This window comes from Meles meles, chromosome 9, assembly GCF_922984935.1.
Source record: "Meles meles chromosome 9, mMelMel3.1 paternal haplotype, whole genome shotgun sequence".
Classification (NCBI taxonomy): domain Eukaryota; kingdom Metazoa; phylum Chordata; class Mammalia; order Carnivora; family Mustelidae; genus Meles; species Meles meles.
This window is the reverse complement of record NC_060074.1, coordinates 13,269,519-13,293,380: the sequence shown is the minus strand read 5'-3', so window position 1 is coordinate 13,293,380 and position 23,862 is coordinate 13,269,519. Positions and strand designations below refer to the sequence as shown.

General features: G+C 42.9%; 1 protein-coding gene across 6 annotated transcripts in view; it reads right to left on the bottom strand.

Moving 5' to 3' along the window:
- Positions 1-23,862, bottom strand: part of CASP8 (caspase 8) — a 49,454-nt gene that overhangs the window by 16,622 nt on the left and 8,970 nt on the right. The window contains exons 1-2 of one of the 6 annotated variants that reach the window (XM_046019025.1): positions 8,849-9,108; positions 6,329-6,399 (exon numbers count right to left, since the gene is read on the bottom strand). The gene's annotated coding sequence lies outside the window, so the exon portion shown is untranslated. Of the gene's footprint in view, positions 1-1,304; positions 1,411-6,328; positions 6,400-8,848; positions 9,109-23,862 lie in introns of those variants that run through there. The other 5 variants (XM_046019028.1, XM_046019022.1, XM_046019024.1 and 2 more) reach the window with 5 other exon arrangements.

Sequence of the window (23,862 nt, the reverse complement as noted above, 5' to 3'; positions counted from 1 at the left end):
ATTGTACTGAGAAGCTTTTTCATACATCCTGTGCATATCTCTGATGGTTTCTCTCTTAGAATTGGAATTATGAAGCAAAACCTTTTTTCTCCCTTTTACTCTAGAATTTACACTCTTGTCTAGATAAGTTTTCATGACTTGAAATTAGAAGGAAGTGTTTTGGACAGATACACTGGATTCCCAAACGCTGCAGATCTTTCACAAAAGCAATCAATTATCGTGAAAATGCTTCTATTTAGAAAACACATCTTAAATATGTGGCTCACACCTAACGGCACATGTTCAAAATGTAGCAAACGAAACCGACTGGACAAACTCACAAGTTCATTCCCTAAATCACACCCCATAGCAACACACGTGTGCTAAACAGGGTATGAGCACGGCCTGCCACCCTAACACAATGTGCAGCCCGAAACAACTGGAAACGTCCCTAATGTCCATCAGTATAGAAACAGCTAAATAAACTAAGATACAGTCAGAATACTGTGCAGCAGTTCAGAATGCACTCTATCTTCTGAACTGAGCGACCCAAGATGTGTGAGAACACTAGAAAAAAGTAGAAAAAGCAATTGCAATATTAAAAAAATGTGTCTACTTTTTAAAAAATACCCAAAGCGGGCGCCTGGGTGGCTCAGTGGGTTAAAGCCTCTGCCTTCAGCTCAAGTCATGATCCCAGAGTCCTGGGATCGAGCCCCGCATTAGGCTCTCTGCTCAGCAGGGAGCCTGCTTCCCCCCCACCCCCGCCTGCCTCTCTGCCTACTTGTGATTTCTGTCTGTCAAATAAATAAATAAAATCTTAAAAAAAAAAGAATTATACTTAAAAAAAATACCCAAAGCAATTCGATTTTCAGTGGTTACAGACACATATACAAAAACAGAAAATAAAAAGGTAACGGGGTTCTGGGAAGAGACATAGCAAATTCAAAAATTTCTTCTGGGGAATGAAGAAGAAAACTAGAACTTGGGGACGAAGGAGTGAAGAAAGAGAAGAGCCCTTTTCCTGTAATATGGTAAGAAGAATGCACGCAGATATTCTCAGGTAGATGAAACTACTGTTAAAATACTTGCATGTGTTCTTGGGTTTGAAGTTGTGTAAGAGAGTGAGTGAAGGAGGAACAGAAAATGACAATCTTGGAATAGGAAATGACATACCAAGGGCATATTAACCAGGAAAGGAGACCAGATCAGAGGAGGAAGCAACGCAACCACAACCACATTTGTGTTTTGTTTTGCTTTGTTTTGTTTTTCAAGTAAGCTCCACACCCAGCACCCAGCTTGTAGCCCAATGCAGGGCTTGAACTCACCATCTTGAGATCAAGACCTTAGCTGGTATCAAGAGTTGGTAGCTTACTGAGGGTTGCTGAGGGGCTGGGGGGTAGCGATAGGGTGGCTGGGTGACGGACACTGGGGAGAGCATGTGCTATGGTGAGTGCTGTGAATTGTGTAAGCCTGATGATCCACAGACCTGTACCCCTGGAGCAAATAATACATTATATGTTAATAAAAATAAATAAATAAAAACTGAAAAAAATAAAAATAAATTTGCAATTAAAAACATTCCCACAAAGAAAAATAAATACAGTAAAAACATTCCCACAAAGAAAACTGTAGCCCTCCACAGCCTCACTGATTATTTCCATTACATATTCAAGGAAGGGAAAAAAAAAGGGGGGGTCAGTAGCTTAACCAACTGAACCCCCCAGGCTCCCCTACGTTAGTGTTCTTTTTTTTTATGTCTTTTTTTTCACTTTTTTTTAATTTCTTTTCAGCGTAACAGTATTCATTGTTTTTGCACCACACCCAGTGCTCCATGCAATACGTGCCCTCCCTATTACCCACCACCTGGCTCCCCAACCTCCCACCCCCCCCACCCCGCCCGTTCATAACCCTCTGGTTGTTTTTCAGAGTCCATAGTCTCTCATGGTTCATCTCCCCTTCCAGTTTCCCTCAACTCCCTCTCCTCTCCATCTCCCCATGTCCTCCGTGTTCTTTGTTATGCTCATTAGTGTTCTTAAAAGAAAAGAAAGTATTAGAAGAACTTAAACTTTAAAAAAGAACTTAAGAAAACTCAGAGAACCTATCTGCCCCCAAAATAGCAGGAAACTTCCACATACCTTTCTCAGAAAAGAGAAAATCTAGTAGACTAAGTAGGAGACTCGTAGATCCCAAGTGACCCAGGTGAAAACTCTAACCATATTTCTTCCCAGTAGCAAATACATGTCCTTTCAAACACATACCGAATAGTCACAAAAATTGTCCACAAAGAAAATCTTAGTATGAGATTTCCAAAGAGCACAAATAGTACAGTCCATTGTCTCTTTTAGAAGGTAACAGTGAAATTAGAAAGTAGCGTGTTGATTAGAAGTTAACAATGAAAAATAGCCAAAGTGAACCCACCTACACAAAGGGGTAACACACTGCACATGGGGTTAGAATGATCGGGCAGACTTCTAGAACAAACTGAAATGGATCATAACTGAAGTCTTTACATTAAAATAAGCTGCAGGGGCGCCTGGGTGGCTCAGTGGGTTAAAGCCTCTGCCTTCGGCTCGGGTCACGATCCCAGGGTCCTGGGATCGAGCCCCACATCGGGCTCTCTGCTCCGCGGGGAGCCTTCTTCCTCCTCTCTCTCTGCCTGCCTCTCTGCCTAGTTGTGATTTCTCTCTGTCGAATAAATAAAATATTAAAAAAAAAAAATAAAATAAAATAAGCTGCAGATGGGTCAAAGACTCAAAGCGGAACATTAAAATATGAAGAAAAGAAACTTTGGAGAATTGTTTAAAATAATCATGCAGTGATTTAAAAAAAAAGTGATACTTTCTAAGTATGACAAAAAACCTGGAAACCATTTCAGAAAGGATGATGAATGTCCTTAAATAACGACTAAAATATTCTGCCACAATAAGCCATACAAAAATCTAAAAATAAATAAATCTTGCACTTGGGGGGAAAAATGGAAAAAGGATCGATTTTCTTAAAGTCAATTTAAAAAAAGGAGTGAGAGAGATAAAGACCAACGATCCAAGGCATAAACAGATAAAGATCATAAACACACAGTTCCGAGAAAAGTAAGTACCGGTGGCTTTATTATTTTTTTTAAACCGATGGCTTTTAAACATTTGAAAAGATGGTCAGCTTCATTCACTGCAAAAAAAAAAGGCAAACTGAAATTACAAAAGACCATTTTTCAACTACCAAATTGCCAAAGCACAAAACAAGAGTTTTGAAACGGTGGAAATGAAAACGAACAGGTGAGTGATTTGGCCGGAGCGGTCAGAAAATGAAAGGACCCCACGCTTAACTTCCAGGAGTTTCTCTTCCATTAGTGATGTACTTAAAAACATGGACAGAGCTGTTCATAGCAGCACTGCTTGACACAACGAAGGGGCAGAAACCACCGTTTATCCATGTCAGAAGTTCAGTGAAACCCGACGGCAATATTTAAAAAGAACAGGAAGATCACTGTGATCAGATTTGCGTGATCCATAGGACGATGTGGCTTTGTGTAATCACAGAAGATCCTTGAACAGAACCAACCCTCAGAAAGCTGTTTCGCTGATTGTGTGGGAGGAGAGGAACTAGAAGCCCACCAGGCCGGGGCCGCAGAAAAGTCAGGCTTCCTGCTTGATTTTTTAGGGTGTGTATGTATTACTTACTCTACGTGGACTTCTATGTAGATGAAAATCACCACTTCTTTTTTTAAGATCCCATTCATTTATTTGACAGAGGGAGAGCAGGAGAGCACGAGCTTTGGGGGAGGTAGGAGCAGAGAGCCAGCCCGGGCTCAAGCCCAGCACCCTGGGATCATGATCTGAGCCAACGGCAGTCGCTAAACTGATTGAGCCACCCAGGCGCCCGGAAAATCACGACTTAAAAAAACCATTTTTATTCACAAGCCGGAAAGGATCTAAACTAGGTCCCGCGGTGTTTAGCACCATTAGCTCCAACATCCTCAAAATTTTTAAATCAGTTCTAACCTCTGTTAAAACCTCCATTTACAGAATCAAAGGAACCAAAGAACCCAACGAAAGTGGAATCTTTTTTTTTCTCCATAATTTTTTCTGAAAATGCGGTTATTGTATCCATTTTAGAAAGTACAGAAAAGAAAAAAGGAAAATAAGAATTACCTATAGTAAAAAAAAAATAAAAAGATTTAAAAAAATTTTTTTAATTAAAAAAATAAAAAATTTAAAAAAATTACCTATAGTTCCACCATCCAACGATAATCACCTAATAACGTTTTACTATCTTTCCTACCAAGCATTTTATATACATATTTATATTTTCCCTCATATTTTATCATATCACGCTTCTGAGGTATAAGTGGAATTTTCATTGGTAATATTGTAAGATATCTTGATATCCTCACTTTTTTCTTCTATGGCACAGATTTTAAAATTTGTAAAGTACAAAGTCATAGGATTGGACATGATTTACACAACCAGTCTCTGTTTACACTTAGAACACGATCTTAAAGTGTGAATCTCCATGTATACCTCTGACTATTTTCTTAGAATAATTTCTGAGAACTAGGAACTACAGAGCCCAAAGGAATAAAGCTTTTAAGGCTTCTGTTACATATGCAATAGCATTTTCTGACAGTATATAATAATAATAATAATAATAATAATAAACAATCTGAGGCCAGGATGAGATGAGTTTGGTTATAACACGATTGGCACTTGGCTCCTGTCCTCTGTAGCTGCCTCATCTCATTCACTTTATTATCTTTGCAATAATTAGACAATGCTTTCTAAATGACTTTTGCATCACATCAAAATGGAGAGTTGGTAAGGCCTCATTTCTGGTCCAGGTTTTACAGGACACCTATGGCATGACATTATCTTGGTTTGTTTAGCTCACACATCTCTCTAGTCCTAGTGCCTGGAAAGCAATTACCTGCAACAGAATTTCACACCTTTGATAACGGGCCGCCTCTGGGCACTGTGACCCACGGGTACACGGACCGTGGCATGGTTTTTGTTTTATGGGACCGAGGTTTACTGTGTAAGATCATGGGCTAGAAACTGTTACAGTAATATTTTTAAAAGAACGTTTGCTGTTTTCTGACCCTGAAATATGTAAAAGTCACACTTATTCCTCAGAGAAAGTCCAGAAAAGTATAAAAAAGTATAAAAAGAAAAAGAAACTCACCATTCAGAAGTAATGCTTTGGCTACATTTAGTAACCATTCCACTTATATCTGTGTGTGTGTGAACACATACATATCATGTGTTTATATACATATATAAAAGATATAAATTTGGGCACCTAGATGGCTCAGTCATTAAGCATCTGCCTTTGGCTCAGGTCATGATCCCAGGGTCCTGGGATCAAGCCCCGAATGCGGCTCCCTGCTCAGCGGGAAGCCTGCTTCTCCCTCTCCCTACCCACCCCCACCCCGGCCCCGCTTCTTGTGTTCCTGCTCTCGCTGTCTCTCTCTGTCACATAAATAAATAAAATCTTTAATATATATATATATATAAAAATTTGAATATTCTCATATACAATGCATACAAGGCAGAAGAAAGGGATGGGGCTATAATATCGCCAGGAAATTTTCTTTTTCTTTCAATTATATGGTATCTATTAAGTCATAACTCCATATAAATAGATTTGTATTAGACTATATATATCTTAAATATTTTTAATAATAAATTTATGCCCCAAAGTATTTGATATATGTAAATGTTTATATTATGATATACAAATATTTATATCTATGTATTATCGTTGTCATATTACTACTGTGAAAAATCAGTTTAGAAACAAGCTCGTAGGAGAAGTGGCAGGCTCAGATTTGAGCATCTCCCTTGAGGGTTTCAACGACAGGCCCTGAAAAGATTCAGATTGTATTTTAGTTGCAACGGAAGCCAGCGAAGGAATTTAACCAAAAAAATAGACATGTAATCATAATATTCTCAAAGACCAAAATATAAAAAATTTTTTGAAAGACAAAAATACTCCCCAAACTCAGAACCAGGAATTCTTAATAAACCCACTGCGGTAGAGAGTGACCCCACAGAAAGTGAGAATCAGACCGGTTTGTGCCGGAGCCTGGATTTAGATGGTGCTACCTCCTTCCGGAGTCCCAACTCTACCCCTGCTTAGGCCATGATTTAATTAAGGATAAGGTCTCTGTACAGACCATCGTACTTGGAGCATTCCAGAAAAACCTCACCTAAGCTGGAGAGGGCCTTGAGATCTGGAGTCTACGGGGCTCTCGCCATGGCTCTCAGAGGGACGACTAATTCTTATGGTTTACACACCCTCAGCAGCCTAGAAAATTCTTAAATTAAAGGTCTTTCTTCCGGGAGGCCCAACCAACCTTACCAAAGAAGCCAGTCCTGGGACCCTCACAGTACAGAGACAGCAGCTTCTTCACAGGCCTGTTTTCTCCTGAAGTGAATAAAACAAGAGTGAGAGACCGAGAACAGGAACTGCTCAGTCTACTTCCTGTTTACGAAATGACTGACTCATTTAGGAGCAGCACCTCCTCCCAGAACTCAACAATCCTACTTCCAGAACTTAAGAATCTGAGAGGAACAGGGGACAGGGTTCTGGGTGGAAAACTGGGCCACCTGAGCTTTGGCTCTGGCTGTGAGACTTTGGATGGGTCATTCTGCTTTTGCAAACTCATTACCACATTCCAAAATTAGAAAGTTGGATTGGACGGTAACTAAGAACCCCCCTCTCTTCCTATTTCAAGAATTTACAGATTTTTCTGGGTTCATTATGAAGACTTGAATGTTTTCATTCAGTAAATATTGACTGAGCACTTCTGAGAGATCCGAGAACTGTGGGACCCTCATCGCGGCTCTCAGAGGGTCTGCTAAGCCCCACAGCTAACTCTCAGGGTTTCCCATCTACGTTAGAATTAGGAGGATCACCTCCGTGGGCCCCAAGAGCACCAGATCCCACCCTCAGCGACCTGGAAACGTCTGGAATCAAAGGCCTTTCTTGAGAGGCCCAGATGACCTTACCCAAGAGAAAAACAAATCCTAGGGTCTTCAGCATGGTCTGGGCCCTGGAGATGGAACTGCACAAAATACATTTAGCCTAGCCTTTTTGCTGTGAATCAGCTGAAATGTTTTCTGATGTTAAAAGTGGAAAGAAATTTAAAAAATCAAACACTGCCCTTCTTTGAAATTGTCTTTTTTCTTTCCCCAAATAGAATATGAGTGAGTTTCAGAGGGCTGAGAGCATCTTAGAGCCAAGAGGATTAAAGGAGGTGTCTGGGAAGTGCCTTTCCACCAGTAGAGGGCTGGGTAGCGTACCCTCCATGACCTTCGCTCGCACTAGATTCTGCCTGTCAAGTCCAAGTGAGAACACAGCAACAGAAGGAAATCCTTTAGGAGGGAAATCCTAACCTAGGAGGGATTCCCTGATTCTTGATGCTTCCTGAGCCTCCCCTCTCCCCGCCCAGCATTCATTCCATTATTTTGTGGCCAGCTCCTGTGCGGGGCTGTGAGCTTCACAAGGGCAGGAGCACACCCTTCACGTGTGTGTTCCCAGAACCTGCCATGGGGGAGCGATATCCATGAGCTACCAATGTTTCCCACAAATCCACGAGAAGAAGAAAGTCCGTGGAGGGACAATAGGTCTGAACAGGGAGTTCCTTGACGGCGTTGCTTACAAAGCCAAAGCATGTACGAGGCGATGCTCAGAAACTTTAATAATCTGAGAAAGGCAAGATAAAGCAACATGGTACCCAATTTCTACCCATCAGATTGGCCAAGGTTTGCAGGTGGGATCCAGACCAAGGATGGGCAGGCAAGTTCTTATTTCTTCCTTATAGAGGACTGTGACGTCTGCCCGGCATGTAATACCATGTACGGCAGAAATCGGGACCTGGCAAAACAGGGAATTTCAAGTGCCAGAGCTCTCCCTTTAAAAAAAGAAGCAGGAGTGCCTGGGTGGCTCAGTGGGTTAAAGCGTCTGCCTTCGGCTCAGGTCATGATCTCAGGGTCCTGGGATCGAGCCCCACATCGGGCTCTCTGCTCGGCGGGGAGCCTGATTCCTTCTCTCTCTCTCTGCCTGCCTCTCTGACTACTTGTGATCTCTGTCAAATAAATAAATAAAATCTTTAAAAATAAAGAAATAAAGAAGCAGAATGAGCAAAATACCATCCAAACAATACCAATATATAGGAACACTCACTAATACTGAGAACTTGGTAGCGCCAGGCACAGCCGCAAGCCGTTAACATGTATTATCTCATTAAATCCGCAGTATCCACCTCACGAGGCAGCACGAACCCCATTTAATGATGAGGAAACAGAAGCGCAGAGAAATGACTTACTTGTTCCGGTTCATAGTGAAAAAATAGTGTGTACACACAAAACAAGGATAGACTTTGCAAAGATACAGACCAATTCAAGGATAGTATCAAAAGTTTTAAAGAGCTATCTTCCTTTTGGGAGGCAGCAGGGAGGGTAGGAAGGATGGTGGGGGGCGGGGGGGATGGGGCAGGGGTGGGGGGGGAAGGGGGGAAGGGGGGAAGGGCCGGGGGGAGGAGGCTGAAGGCGGTGGCGGGATCTCAACCCTCTGCCCGCATGGAAAAGAAAACGAATGAAGTAGGTAAACAGTGTCTTTTGGAATCTCCAAACTGATCAGGCAGGAAGGGAGACACTGTGTCTGTATTGGAGGCGGCAGGGGAGACACTGAGGGAAACGCAGCAGAGTCCTGGAGATCCCTCAGTTAACATGTAGCAAGGCCCGAGGCTGCAGGGCAGAGAGAAAGCCCACTCAGAGATGCGGGGCCCTGGCAGGACCCTGAGGTGTCCCCACCCTGCCTGCATGAGTCCGGGAAACACGGTATGAGAAGCCACTCTGCACCAGGCACTCACCTGGTCCCCTGTCCCAGCGACATCCACAGAGCACCCGATGCCAAGACCCCCGAACGGCCTAACGCCGCAGACTGCTAAGGCCTGTCCACCCAGCCCGAGAAAAATCCCTTGAAAGAGGGTGGGGATGAGGAGAGTGTGGATGGAAACACCTCCAGGAAGAAGTTTTCTTTTACTTTCGGTAATGCCACCTTCTGCCTCCCTCAGTGGACTCACTTCCTGTTCTCCACATTCAGAATTTACTAGTGAATTCAGCAGGGCTTAAAAAAAAAAAAAAAAAGTCCCAAGAGACAAGAGCAGAATCTGGTCTTCCGTAAGCAAGAAAAAAAATTCCTCAACAGAAACGTCTAGAAAATAAATCTGATTCCTAAAGCAAGAGGACAAGGGTGACTCACTCAAACAAGAAATGCTTCTTAAAGGAACCGACGTCCAATTTCCAACCATTCAGAAGAGAGACTGGCAATTTGTCAACGTGTCAACTAGCTGGTTAGTGAAGGGGGCAGAGTATGCCCCCCAAAATAAACCACTTTGCATATGGATTATTTTAAATTAGAGTTTCTTTATAAATAACCAGTGCAAGAAGGACAGTTTGAACCTTCTTTTCCTCCTGAAAGCAGGAAATAAATCTCTGATGTAAAAGGTTCCCTTCCTGTACCAGGAGTTAGACATCCTCACCGCCAAAGATAGGGAAGTTAGAGCTGAGAAAACTATACAAGCAAACCTTGTAACTTCCTCACTAATTTACTGCCCCAAGCCCAAACTAATTTCTCTTGTCAATTTTTCACAAATTTATTATTTGTCTAAAAGGTATAAAAGCTGCCTGCTTGGGAGGCACCTGGGTGGCTCAGTTGGTTAAGCCTTTGATTCTTTTTTAAAGATTTTATTGATTTATTTGAGAAAGAGAGAATCAGAGATAGCGACAGAAAGCATGAGTAGGGAGGAGAGGGAGAAGCAGGAAGCCGGCTCAGCAGGGAGCCCCAGGAGGGGCCCTATCCCTGGACCCTGGGATCATGACGTGAGCGGAAGGCAGATGCTTAACCGACTGAGCCACCCAGGCATCGCTAAGCCTATAACTCTTGAATTCAGGTCAGGTCACGATCTCAAGGTCATTGGATAGAGTGGTAATAGGGCAGAGATTTGTCCCCCAGGACTCTGAGCCCCAGGCCCTCTCTAGCTTTTTCTCGTCTTCTAACTCCTCCACGCTCTCTGTCTCTGTTTCCTGGGTGAATGTGTTTAAGGGCTTTCTTCCCTTTCGCCTTCACATCTTGCACATTTTAGAACTAAAACACGCAATAACACAATTCCTATATGTTGTACCTTTACCCGGATTATCTCTTAATTTGCCCCACAGTGCGGGGGTGGGGGAAGAATTATTCACCCGCCTTACAGATGAGGAAATGGACACTCAAACACTCGAACAGATACATAGACTCAAACTCAATCCTGTGGGACCAAACACGAGGATTTTTTCCGCTCTAACACACCAGTCTCCCTTCCCTAGGGAATTTGAAACGACCAGTGTGGACAGAAGAGCCATACATTTAAGCAGCTGGTCATTGTCTGGACATTAAAACGCAGCCACGGTTCTCTAGGTGACTTACCTGAGAACTAACTGGGGAAGTTGAAAAAATACCCAGTCTTCAGACTCCAGCTTTGGAATTCCAACCTGAGCATAATTGTAAGAGACAGACCACATGGGACACTGGCAAGCGGTGCCTGGGCCTTCGACACGTATTTGCTGCCGTCGCGACACGAGTTGACGACATCTCTAGGATGGCTATGAATTAGTAGACGTATTGTACGGATAAGCAAACAGTTCGGTGTCGTTGAGCTGATAAATGGCAGGACCAGCGCACAAACCCAGGAAGGTCTCACTTCGGAGGCCCGTTTCCCGGTCTGCACCCAGACCCAGCCCGGCCGAAACATACGAGTTGCTGGGGGGGGGGGGGGGCTGTACTGAGAGTGAACAGAGGCGTCTCACGGCTTCAGCTGGGGTCGGTTGTAAAGTACGGCTCCTAGGCTCTTTCTAAAGAAGGAAGATGAATAATTCACAAGGGAAATGTGAACCTCAAGCTTGTTAAACTCTTTTTGTGATCTGCAAGATAATTATTATTTTTTTTAAAGATTTTATTTATTGATTTGACAGAGAGAGATCACAAGTAGGCAGAGAGGCAGGCAGAGAGAGAGAGGGAAGCAGGCTCCCTGCTGAGCAGAGAGCCCGATGTGGGACTCCATCCCAGGACCCTGAGATCATGACCTGAGCCGAAGGCAGCGGCTTAACCCACTGAGCCACCCAGGTGCCCCTGCAAGATAATTATTAATTCACTTGCTTTAACCAGTTTCTTACTTCCATCTTGAGACACATCTGTCTGAGGATTTGTGTCAAAATGAATGATGTCCGCGGTCCTCTGTGCTAGGGGAACTGGCCGACTCATATCTATTCATCTGCTAAAAGCAAGTTGGGATCTGTACATCTCCCTGAGAAAGCCTAGAAGGTTTAAACCTTCCAATCACCCATGGCACACCCTTCGCATTGATCTAGACTTACACCAGGAGACTTAGTCCAAGACAAACACTCTGCACAAAACAAAAATCCCAGAACATGCTTATTCTTTTGATAGTTGTTTCCTTATTAAGTCATGCATACCTGACCCACAGGCCAGGTGGTCTGGTTTGTGGATTTGATTGGACTCCTCTTCGCCCTTCTTTGACTCTGGCACCCAGCCTTGGCTCTGGCCCTACTCCTTTTAGGGAGTGGGAAGAGAAAAGAAAAGAGATGGCATTCCAATCAGTCCATTTCATTCCCTCCTGAGCTTGCAGGGAGAGACTCGATTAGTTATCTAAAAGCTTTCTTGTTTGTTTATTTTTAATTAATATATAATGTGTTCTTTGCTTCAGGGGTACAGGTCTGTGAATCATCAGTCTTACAGCAGGATTTTAAGTCTTTTGATTTCTGTTTTGATAGTGAGTTGATTAGACAGACAGTCATGGACAGGAGAGTTTAGAGTCACTGATCTGAATTCATATATTCTATAATATGCTGGTTGCCAATCCCTGCTTCCTCTACTTTCAGAAAGAAACTGCTGCAGACAAGAACACACACCACTGATCTAGAAAGGAGGAAACTGAGGCCATGGTTGGGCTGTGATGCCAATACCGATGATACCAACCTAATTTCTTCCATATTTCTTGGAAGCCTGGGAATAAACAAGGTGAGAATCCTCTGTGTTCTGGCCTCACTATATGCCCATACTCAAGAAATGGGGCACCTCAAAGCCTACAGACAAGTGCCAAGAGTCATTTTAAAAATTGTTTTATATAGTAAAATGTATATAACATAAACCTTACCAGTCTGACCATTTTTCAGTGACATTAAGTACATTTGCATGCCTACACACCCATCACCACAATCCAAGAGCCATACTTTTAATGATATAACAACATATCCATTAGGCACAATGCAATTTCCTGTATTTTTTAAAAAGAATTATTTTTTTATTTGAGAGGGAGAAAGAGAGAGAGAGCGCGTGGGTGGAGGAGGAGAGAATCTTCAAGCAGATTCCCGCCGAGCATGGAGCCCAATGTGGGACTCGATCTCGCAACCCGAAGATCATGACCTGAGCCAAAGCCGAGTCAGATGCTTAACAGACTGAGCCACCCGGGTGCCCCAATGCAGTTTCCTTTAAACTTAAACTCAGATTTCTCTTCATTTAAAGTGTTTTTCTTAGTTTATTTCAGTTGATTCTTGACTATAGCCATACTTCCTAGTCTAAGTCTGGAAGGGCAGGTGTTACAAAAACATTTAGGAAACCAGAGCTCAGGCAGGTGCGGTGACTGGGTGAGACACACAGACACACAGCTATAACCAGCACCAGTGACTGCTTCTTTAAAAAAAGATGGGTGGACTATTCTCTGAAACAAGTATTTTCTCTTTTTTAAAAGAAGTCACTCCTCATTTTCTGCAAAGGACATTCATTTTACGTGTTCTCCACATAGAAAGATTTCAAGAATGTCTATAATAGTAATAATTACAAAGCATTCAATTAAAAACAAGCAATGATTTTTTTTTCCTGCAAAACTATTAGTAAAAATGATAATATACACACCCTCAGTAGGGCGGCAGGTATGCAGGCACTGGCAAGCCCCAGGGGAGACGGCTAAGAAGGCAAAGGGTGTACTTGGTGTTTTTCCCACACAGGACACTGTTTCTTCCGCCAGAGTGTCCTCTCAGGCTCACAGTCCATATCCCATTCCTACCAAATCCTGCTCTCAATAGACATTCAACTAAAATGACAACTCACCTGCATATTAGAAGGGTTAATGCAGTTTCTTATTTACCTTTCTTGAGATATTCTTTTTTTAATTTTTTTTTATTTTTTAAATTTTTTAATAAACATATAATGTATTTTTATCCCCAGGGGTACACACTTCACAGCCCTCACCATAGCACACACCCCCCCCAATGTCCATAACCCCATCTTATTTCATTTATTCTTCTCCTACCCCCCTAACCCCACATGTTGCATCTCCACGTCCTCATATCAGGGAGATCATATGATAGTTGTCTTTCTCCGATTGACTTATTTCACTAAGCATGATACGCTCTAGTTCCATCCACGTCGTCGCAAATGGCAAGATTTCATTTCTTTTGATGGCTGCATAGTATTCCATTGTGTATTCTTGAGATATTCTATACAAAGCCAAAAGTGAACACATATTTGCCTTAACTTTAATTTCAGTGCAAATGATTTGCATATTTGTATAAATATGTGAGTTTTACAGTTTTTTCATTTACCTCCATCCTGCAGCTCTTTCCACATCAGTAGTTATGAACCATTTCAATCCTTTACCTGTGCTTCTGGGCTAGAGTTTTAGCACTGCGTGGGACAACACACAGTTAAGTCCGAGTCTCTGTGAGCCCATGTGGGCTCCTTAGAACAACAGTGCTAAAGAGTAAAAATGCTGTGTGGACCCTGAGCCTGACCTTGGGAGTCAGTGGCTGTTTGATTCCCTCATAGTCAGTGACAGTTGGTTAGTGAGCAAAAGGGCCAAATTTTAGAAATGGGCCTTCTGCCACCAGGGTTGGGCATGTTATGAACTCTCCGAATTAGAATTTTTATTTTCTCTAAAGCTGTTCAGAAGGAAATTAAATGAAAGAGTCCTGATGATAGTCATTCCAAATAACATGTTAGAAGTGTCGATAGAATTCATCTTCACTCGTTAAGCAAGCATTGATTAAATGCTCAGCAATTATTCATTGTTTCACAAAATAAAAGAAATAAAAAGAAAAGGTCATAGAAGCTAGGTTAAAAAGTCAACTCTTTTTGACTTGCCATATTGTTTTGCAGACTTCCAATTTCTGAGAGAATGAGTCATCTCTCACCTGATACAACATAGAGGGGACCAGAATATGCCATCCCAAAATATGCCAAAGATTTTTTTGAGCTAGAGGCAAATGAGAAGCCTTCTGGAGCATCCTTTATCTGACTAAAAGTAGAAACTTCTGAGAAATTAGAACTTCCATAAATCCCTCTCTCAGGGAATTTTTTATGGCCGTGAAAAAGAAGGAAAGTTGGCACCAGCTTATTTTGCCCCAGATACTTACCTTCCTACAGTCTGCTGCTCTTGGAGGCCTAAAACCCTTTTCCTTCACTTCTGTACATATTGTTCTTTGCAAAGATTTTACAAAAGCCCTGGTTTCAACCACTCTTTTGAGTTACCAATCACTGAGCTTTCTCCTACTTGATGTGCTCTCCTGCATTAATAAACTGTTTTTCTCTTGTTCATCTGCCTTTTGTTGGTCCAGTTTTCCGGGTCCCAGACAGAGAACCTAGTAGGGTAGAGGGAAAAAGTTACCCCCTTCTCTACAGTGCCAACAATCATCCCACCGACAGAGCAGAGGAGAGGCAAAGTATCATGGCCAGGCCTGTTATCTCTCCATCTTGTTTCTTTCTTTTATGCAAGGGCAGTAAATGAAATTGTCCTGGTGGTTCAGACTTTCATCTAAATATCCATAGGTAAGGACAGCTGTATCCCCCAATACTAGAGGATATGCTAGACATATCCTCATAGTAATAATAAAAGACAGTGTATTAGTCATGTCTTCTATTTTGTATTTTTGATGCTTTAACGTTTTGAGGCTTGGCTGATCCTGGAGAGACTACCCCTCCCAGAGTCAGCTAATTCCTAGAGAGAGCTTGCCTGTGAGCCTGTCTTTCATATGCAAATCAGCTGATCCAGCGTCCATATCCCCTAGTCACTTCTTTCATGAGACCTCTTACTCCAGGCCACTATTCCTCTGCCCCACTCACTGGAGGCCAGGTACCAGATCACCCGGGACAGCCCCTACATCCTGAAGGGACAACCCCTACATCCAGCCCGACATCCCCTTTCAGTTCACTGAGATTATGCAAACTAACCCACGGGAAGCCTGATGGGCCTGTCTTACCCACTCCTTCCTATAAAAGCTCTTGCCCACATTTCCCCCTCACTCCCTCTGCCTCCCCAACAGACTGGTGCTTTCCCATGTGGACCTGCATGGTATGCCCCTCCTCCTGGGATCTGTGAATATAAACTCCTTCCTCAAGACAGTCATTTCCACGTCTGCTTGTCTTCCCATACCTGACTAAAACAAATCCCAGGTGCCCTTACCACAGACAGCCACACTGGTTTAACATTTTCAACCCCACTCTGTATAGTCTCCAGGAGTAGAAGATGAAGTTCCTTGAGAGAGAATCATGGCATTAGTTGTGAAAATTAATAAAAGGCAACCTCGTGTAGAATGGAGTCAGGAGGCTGGAAGGGAGTGCTCTCAGCCCTGCCACTCACTGTCAGAAGCAAATCCAACAGGAAGAGAATGATCTTATACATGGGTACAACGTTATTATCCGAGCGGGAGGAAGGAAGGCTTTCCTCCTCCCCCAGCAACAGCCCAGCCAATGGGAGACTGTCACACTCAGCCAATGAGAAGCCACCATACTCCGAACTCCCAAGTTACAGCAATGGATTTTCTGTTTAAACTGACCTTCCTGGGCGCCTGGGTGGCTCAGTGGATTAAGCCGCTGCCTTCGGCTCAGGTCATGATCTCGGCGTCCCCGGATCGAGCCCCACGTCGGGCTCTCTGCTCTGCAGGGAGCCTGCTTCCTCCTCTCTCTCTGCCTCCTCCTCTCTCTCTGCCTGCCTCTCTGCCTACTTGTGATCTCTCTCTCTCTGTCAAATAAATAAATAAAATCTTTAAAAAAACAAAAAAAAAAAAACAAAACTGACCTTCCTAACTCCTCTCCCTTCTTTCTTCTATGAAAGAGTGTTCCTCTCCTTTGTTCTGTGGACTTGCCTATGGTTTTGTCACATCTTTGCTTGTTCTAGATTGCAGCTCTCTGCTCTTCCCAAATCAACCCATCTTTTGCTGATAAAAATAACTGGCAGTTTTGCTTTTAAGGTTAACAAAGGACAACTGAGGTGTGGGTAAGAGGGGGTCCAGTGGAAGAGAAAGGACTTGCACTTGTCCACAGTGTCCTAGTGAGGACGAAGATGGGGAAAAATACTTAGTGTAAAGTTAACTTGATGTTGTGATTTACAATAAATATATGGTTTGGTCTTCATTCAGTGTTCCTGGCTCACAACTCCCAAAACATAAGAGCAAAAAGAGTTTATTTTGTTATAATATTTGGGTCTTTGTTCCGAAATTACTTCAGAGCCATGAAGGTGAAAGGGTTGTCTTGTTATTCATAATAAGCCCCTTTCCACCACAACTGAGTTTATGTTACTCAGGTGACTTTTGGAAATCCCCTAAGGAAATTTTCCTTATGTGAAGATGAGAGAGCTGGTTGCTAGGGGATCCAACCATGAATACAAGGTTGGAATTTTGCGTGAGGAGGGGAAAGAGGCTAGAGTTTGGATCAATCACCAATGGTCAATGATCTAATCACGTATACCTATGTAATGGAGTCTCCTTAAAAACCCAAAGAAGGGGTTAAGATAGCTGTCAGGTTGGTGACCAGAATTGTATCCATATGCCAGGCCCCAAACTCCGCAGAGACAGAAGCTCTGGTGTTTAGGACCCTTCTGGACCTCACCCTGTGTATCTCTATATCTCGCTGTTCATTTACTTCCTTTAATATCCTCTGTAATAAACTGGCAATCTAGTGAGCAAAAATGTTTCTCTGAGTTTCATAAGCTGCTCTAAGAAGTCATTTGAACCTAAAGAAGGGATTATAGGGGCACCTGGGTGGCTCAGTGGGTTAAAGCTTCTGCCTTCCGCTCAGGTCCTGATCTCAGGGTCCTGGGATCAAGCCCCGCATCAGGCTCTCTGCTCAGCAGGGAGCCTGCTTCCCTCTCTCTCTCTCTGCCTGCCTCTCTATCTACTTGTGATCTCTCTCTGTCAAATAAATAAATAAAATCTTAAAAAAAAAAAAGAAGGGATTATAGGAACTTCCAGTTTATAACCAGTCAGAAGCACAGGTAACAACCAGAACTTGCTATCGGCATCTGAAGGGGTGGGCGGGTGGAAGAAGCATCTTGTGGAACTGAGCCCTTTTAACCTGTGGGATCTGACTGTATCTCCAGGTAGATAGTGTCAGAATTGAGTTAAATTTGTGGGACATCCAGTCAGTATCCACAGAAAGTTGAGTTAATGCCTTGGTGTATGGAGAAACACACACACACACACACACACACACCAGAGTTAGGGAACTGTCCACAAACTACCCTTACTTCTGACACTAATTGCTAGTTGAGAGGGTTCCCCAAAACACCCTGAGTTTTGATCATTGAAAGCTGTTACACTCATGGTTGTGTTATTACATGGTTGTGGTTGTGTGTATCTTATAGAAGATACAGATTAAAACTGACCAAGGGAACATATAGATGGGGCAGAGTCCAGAAAGATTCCAAAAACGGAGCTTCCAGTTGTCCCTTCCCTATGGAGTCACGGAGAGCATTAAATCCTCTCAGCAATGAGGTACGAAAATATACACTGAGTACGCCCAATGAAGGAAGCTCATCTGAGCCTTGATTTCCAGCGTCTTGACTGGGGATCTGTGGCCATCAGTCTCCAATCCTTCTGAGAAGTTGAACCCATACCCAGAGCCCCTACCATAAATCACATTTTTTTAAAAAAGATTTTATTTATTTATTTGACAGAGAGAGATCACAAGTAGGCAGAGAGGCAGGCAGAGAGAAAGGAAGGGAAGCAGGTTCCCTGCTGAGTAGAGAGCCCGATGCGGGACTCGATCCCAGGACCCTGAGATCATGACCTGAGCCGAAGGCAGCGGCTTAACCCACTGAGCCACCCCGGCGCCCCCATAAATCACATTTTTAAACTTTCTGGCTTAGTTCAAGTCCCCTAGGCAACACCCCAGAGGCCAAAGACAAAAGCCAGCCCTCTCTTTGGGCAAAGTTCAACTCTTTATTACATACATAAGTTGATCAGGGTGCTCGAAAGAAGATAAGATTGTGCCTCACTCCCTAGCGGGACGCTTGATGAATCACAGAATCTCAGAGGGCCATTATAGTAAGTCCACTGAACTGCTCTGAGGAAGTTGCTGGGAGAGCCCCTCTTGCAATTTCTGGTTTGGCAGGAATGTGAACGTGCAGACTGGTACCTGAATCCCATTTGGAACACGAAGAAGGTAAGACAATTAATTGGCGTTATCACTACTCAGCAGAAGGAACCCAGGGAGGAAAATGAGGTACAATTGAGGATTTTCTAATGGACAAAAGTTATGTGGCTTAAAACCTCTGGTTGGATCGCAACAGAGTAACTTCTTCCCAGGGCCTTGATGTTGTGGAGTTCATCCCCAGGGCTGAGAGCTTGGGTAGGATGGGCAGGATTCTGTGTTCCCTCTGAAAAGCTCCATCATAACTGGGGAAAGCTAGAATTCCTCACACATCTGTCTATGTGTGACATTGTCACAACTCAGACCCCTGTCGTGACAGCAGACTTTGACTGATGAGAGAGATCTACAGCTAAGCGGACGGACTCCTGCCTGCTTACCTTCTCCCCATGCACTGCTCTGGGGGTGCCAGAGACCACGGGTGGGTGGAGAGTGAAATGACAAAGAAAATAGTCCCCTCCCCAACTGAAGGTCCTCTAGCTAGGATTTACCCCTGAGGGTAATGGAGATCCTTTGACTTGAATTGAGATAAAAATCTTGAGATAGCCAAACTGAATTTTTAATGGGTGAAAATGAGTCATAATTACAGAGTATTACTAAATATCCTTCTTAGAACCAGAAGAGAACCGAAAGCTGTGGGGTCGGCCGAGTGTCAGGGCTATCACAGAAGATACCTCATACCAACACTGAAAGTAATGACAGGAGACATAACATTGTGTGTCAACTATCCTTTGATCAAAAGTGAATAAATAAATAAATAGATAAAGTGATAGGAGAAAAATTAAGGCAGTTCCTCTCGGTACGCCAGTGAGTTCAGGCCAATCAATAAAATAACAATAAACATTAGTTTTGGAGGATAGGGGTTGGCGTAAAAAGATCGGCTTCTACTAGAGCTTAAGGGAAGGAGGGCAAGTAGGCGGAGTACAGGGGATTTTTAGGGCAGTGAAACTGAAGGATACTGTGATGCAATTGACATTTTGCATTTGACCAAACCACTAGAAGTGTACAATGAATGCATAGACTGAACCCTAACGTAAAATATGGACTTTAGTTAATAATAAGAGTAATAGTAATAATGTGTCGATACTGGTTCATCAATTGTAACAAATGTACCACAGGGCAGATGTTAGTAATAGAAGAAAGTATGTGGAGGGAGAAAGGCTGGGGAGAGATATATAGGAACCCTGTACTTTCTGCGCAATTTTTCTGTAAATTTAAAATTTTTAAAATTTTTTTTTATTTTCAATTCTTTTATTTTTAAAGATTTTCTTTATTTATTTGACAGAGAAAGATCACAAGTAGGCAGAGCAGCAGGCAGAGAGGGGGAACCACTGAGCAGAGAGCCCGAAGCTGGGCTCGATCCCAGGACCCCAAGATCATGACCTGAGCCGAAAACAGAGACTTAACCCACTGAGCCACCCAAGCGCCCTTAACTTTTTTTTTTTTTTTTTTTAAGTCTCAGGACACCTGCGTGGCTCAGTTGGCTAAGTGTCTGACTCTTGATCTCAGCACAGGTCTTGATCACAGTGTCGTGAGTTCAAGCCCCACATTGGGCTCCATGCTGGGTGTGGAGACTACTTAAAAAAAAAAAATGAAAAAATTAAATTTATTCCTTAATTTAAAAAAAGTCTCACAGAGTCATGATTCCTGGATTCACAGATAAAGATGACACCGCAGTGAAGTGAAAAAAAAGACAGTCTTTATAATAAATAAGGACAGATCAACTGGATCCAACCGTATAAAAATAAAACGAGCCTTTATCTCCTACCTACGGAAAACTCACATCCACATGGATCATAAATCTAAATAAGAAAGGGAAAGCAACAGAGCTTTTATAAGAAACACTGAGAGAAGGTCTCTTAAATAGGGTCCAGAAAGTACTGCACCGTAAAGGACAACCTGGTCAGCAAGAGTGTTCAGAATTAAGAGCTTCTGTTCGGAAGCATGAAGGCCGGCCAGATACTAGGGGAAGAAATGTTAGGAAAGGGAGCGATCTTCCAGACACTTCGATAAGTGAAAGCGGTGTTGCAGAGCGGTGTAGCTCGAACAAGCTGGTCACCAGAAAACACATAAAATGACATCTCCCCTGCCTCCCAGCCCCTTTGATGTCATAGCTCTGAAGTGTAAAACTCTTCAAGTGATTTTCTGAGGGGAAATTTGCACCCTGCCTCGAGGTGAGGATTCACTGACAGATTCCCTCAAGCTGAAAACCTGAGCCGATCACGTTGCCACTTGTGATCATTTTGCAGCCACCTCAGTCAGCCGTGTCCCCGTCTGTGAGATGACAGAAATAGACATGCTGGTCTCTACCCCGGTTTTGGGCACAGAGCTCCTAAGCCTTTATGGATCCCCAAGTGCTATGAGCATTAAGAGCGTCTTTTGTTCTAATGAGGTGACGTTAGGTGGGCTGCCGGGTGAAGGCTGGTCACCAGAAAGACCAAGCTGTGATTAGAAGCTTGGAGTTTTCAGCTTGACCCCCTTCCCCATCCTCCAGAAAAGGGTGGGGGGGAGGGGCTGGAAATAGAGTAACAATTGAGCGTGCTCTGAGGAAGGCTCCATAAAATCCCGATAGTGGGGGTTCTGGAAACTTCCAGGCTGGCAAACACATCCACCTGAGGAGGGTGACGCACCCCAGTGCCGTGAGGACAAAAGTTCCAGGGCCTGGGACCCTCCCAGATCTCATGCTATGATCTCTTCATCCCACCATTCATTTGTATCCTCTATCATATCCTTTAACTAACTGGTAAACCAGTTGAAAGTGCTTCCCTGAGGTCTTTGAGCCAGTCTAGCAAATTAATTGAACAAAATGGTTCTGGATATATGTCTTTATCTTGTTAATTATTTAAATAGTGGGGAGAGAGGGAAATAATTACCATGACTAAGGAAGTAGGGCATTTGGACCTCAAAAATTGAAGCTGTTATTCATTAATTGATTGTGCAAGGGAATTCTGAGAAATCCAGCAACCGCTGGGGCAAGCAGAGCTGAGGGTAAAGGACAGAGCCGGGAAGAAGGACGTCCAACCTGAGACCTGCACGGACTCAACAGGGCTGTCAGTTGTTTACAAAAGCAACTTGCACTTAACATACACTCAGTTCAAAAGAAAGTGTCATCTGGACGTCCCAGTGGCTACTGGCCTAGAAAATTCTGGAATAAATTGGTTCCTTCCTAAAATCCTAAATAAGGGGCACCTGGGTGGCTCAGTGGGGTAAGTGTCTGATCCCAGGGTCCTGGAATTGAGTCGGACATCGGGCTCCCTGCTCAGTGAGAAGGCTGCTTCTCCCTCTGCCTCTACCTGCCACTCCCCCTGCTCGTGCCCAAGCTCTCTCTATGTCTGTCGAATAAATAAATAAAATCTTTCAAAACAAAAACAAAAACAAAAACCTTACCAGAGGGCGAAGACCAGTGCTTCTTTCTGGGATGTGTTCCAAGAAACGCCTCCAAAAATGTAATGAAAGTCTAATAAAGAACATTTGGCCAGTGTTCCCTGTGAACAAACTTCTGGAATTTCTGCGGGCAGAACAGACCCAGCAAATCAACATGAGGGGGTGAGGATCTGAAAAGGAAATGAGACACTCCTTTTTCCATGTCGTGGTGGCAGGACAGGCCACACTGCAGAGGGGAGAGAGCACAGACCGGAAAGTGAGGTACCTGAGCTGCACAATTCAGCTCTCACTCTAATGTCTCCCGTCCCAAATAGGGGAGTGAGGGAGTTAGACTAGACAATCTTTAAGGGTACTTTCAATCTAAACATTTAATGAGGACATAACGATATGCTTTTTTTTTCTTCAGTGTCTTAATTTTCTTCTAGGATTCATCCCCCTACTCACCTCCCCTCTGGTAAACATCAGTTCTCCACAGTTAAGAGTCTTTTTCTTGGTTTCCCTCTCTCTTTTTCCTGTGTTCATTTGTTTTATTTCTTAAATTTCTTAAATTCCACATGTGAGTGAAATCACATGACATTTGTCTTTTTCTGACTGACTTATCTCACTTAGCATAATACCCTCTAGAGTGTTACAGATTCATGTTGTTGCAAATGGCAAGATTTCGTTCTTTTTATGAATGAGAAATATTCCATTGTGTATATATGCGACGTCTTCTTTGTCCATTCATCAATCAGTGGATCCTTGGGCTCTTTCTAATTTCGCTATTGTAAATAATGCTGCTGTAAACATCGGAGTGCATGTATCCCTTTGAACTTATGTTTTTGTATCTTTAGGTAAATACCCAGTAGTGCAATTACTGGGTCACAGGGTAGTTCTATTCTTAAGTTTCTGAGGAAACTCCATACTATTTTCCCCAGTGGCCATACCAGCTTGCATTCCCAGCAACCGTGCACGAGGGCTCCCCTTTCTCCACATCCTCACCGACACCTGTTGCTTCTTGCGTTGTTGATTTTGGCCATTCTGACAGGTGTGAAGGGATGTCTCATTGTGGTTTTGGTTTGTTTCCCTGATGATGAGTGATGGTGAGCATCTTTTTCACGTGTCTGTTGATCATCTGGATTTGACAGTTATTTTTCAAGTTTGGGACTCTTCCTTCCCACGGAAGCTCCCTGGCATTTTTTTTTTTTTTAATCAGGAAGGGGTGTTAAATTATCAAGAAAAAATTTTTCGGGATGTTTGATGTTGAAATATAGGATTTTCCTACCTCGGTTTCCTAAAAATAAATTGCTTGTATTGTGTTTATAGATTCAGAGCTATGTGTACCTTACAAAATGAGTTGGAAAAAATCTTTTTCCATATCCTGTAGTTGCTTCAACAACAGAAATTTTCCTGTATATAAATTGACTGTTCATCTATTTTTTTCACTTATTAAATGGATGTGAGGTATTGGCTTTGTTAGGCATATGAATTCTTTTTTTTTTTAAGATTTTATTTACTTATTTGACACAGAGAGAGAGATTACAAGTGGGCAGGCAGAGAGAGAGGGGGAAGCAGGCTCCCTGCTGAGCAGAGAGCCCTATGTGGGACTCTATCCCCGGACCCTGAGATCATGACCTGAGCCAAAGGCAGAGGCTTAACCCACTGAGCCACCCAGGCACCCCAGGCATATGAATTCTTAATATGGATTCATTAAGCTTTTCTTTTCATTATCGTATTTTTCCAGTTTTGTTATTTTCTTTTGCTTTGTTTGTGAGAGGGAGAATTTTTAGATATTGAAACCTATTTACTTTATCTCTGGTACTGATCTCTAATTGGTCGCTCATGAAGATTTTTAGGGATCCCGAAATGCTTTGTGTTTATGAAATTATAGCTATTATAGGTTCAGAAAACCTTTCCTTTTCTCCCTTCTAGGTTCTTTGACTGGCCTAATAATTAAACTGACATAAGATAGATTAACAGTAGAAGAGCACATTTCTTTTTCTTTTTTTTTTTCAAGATTTTATTTATTTATTGGAGAGA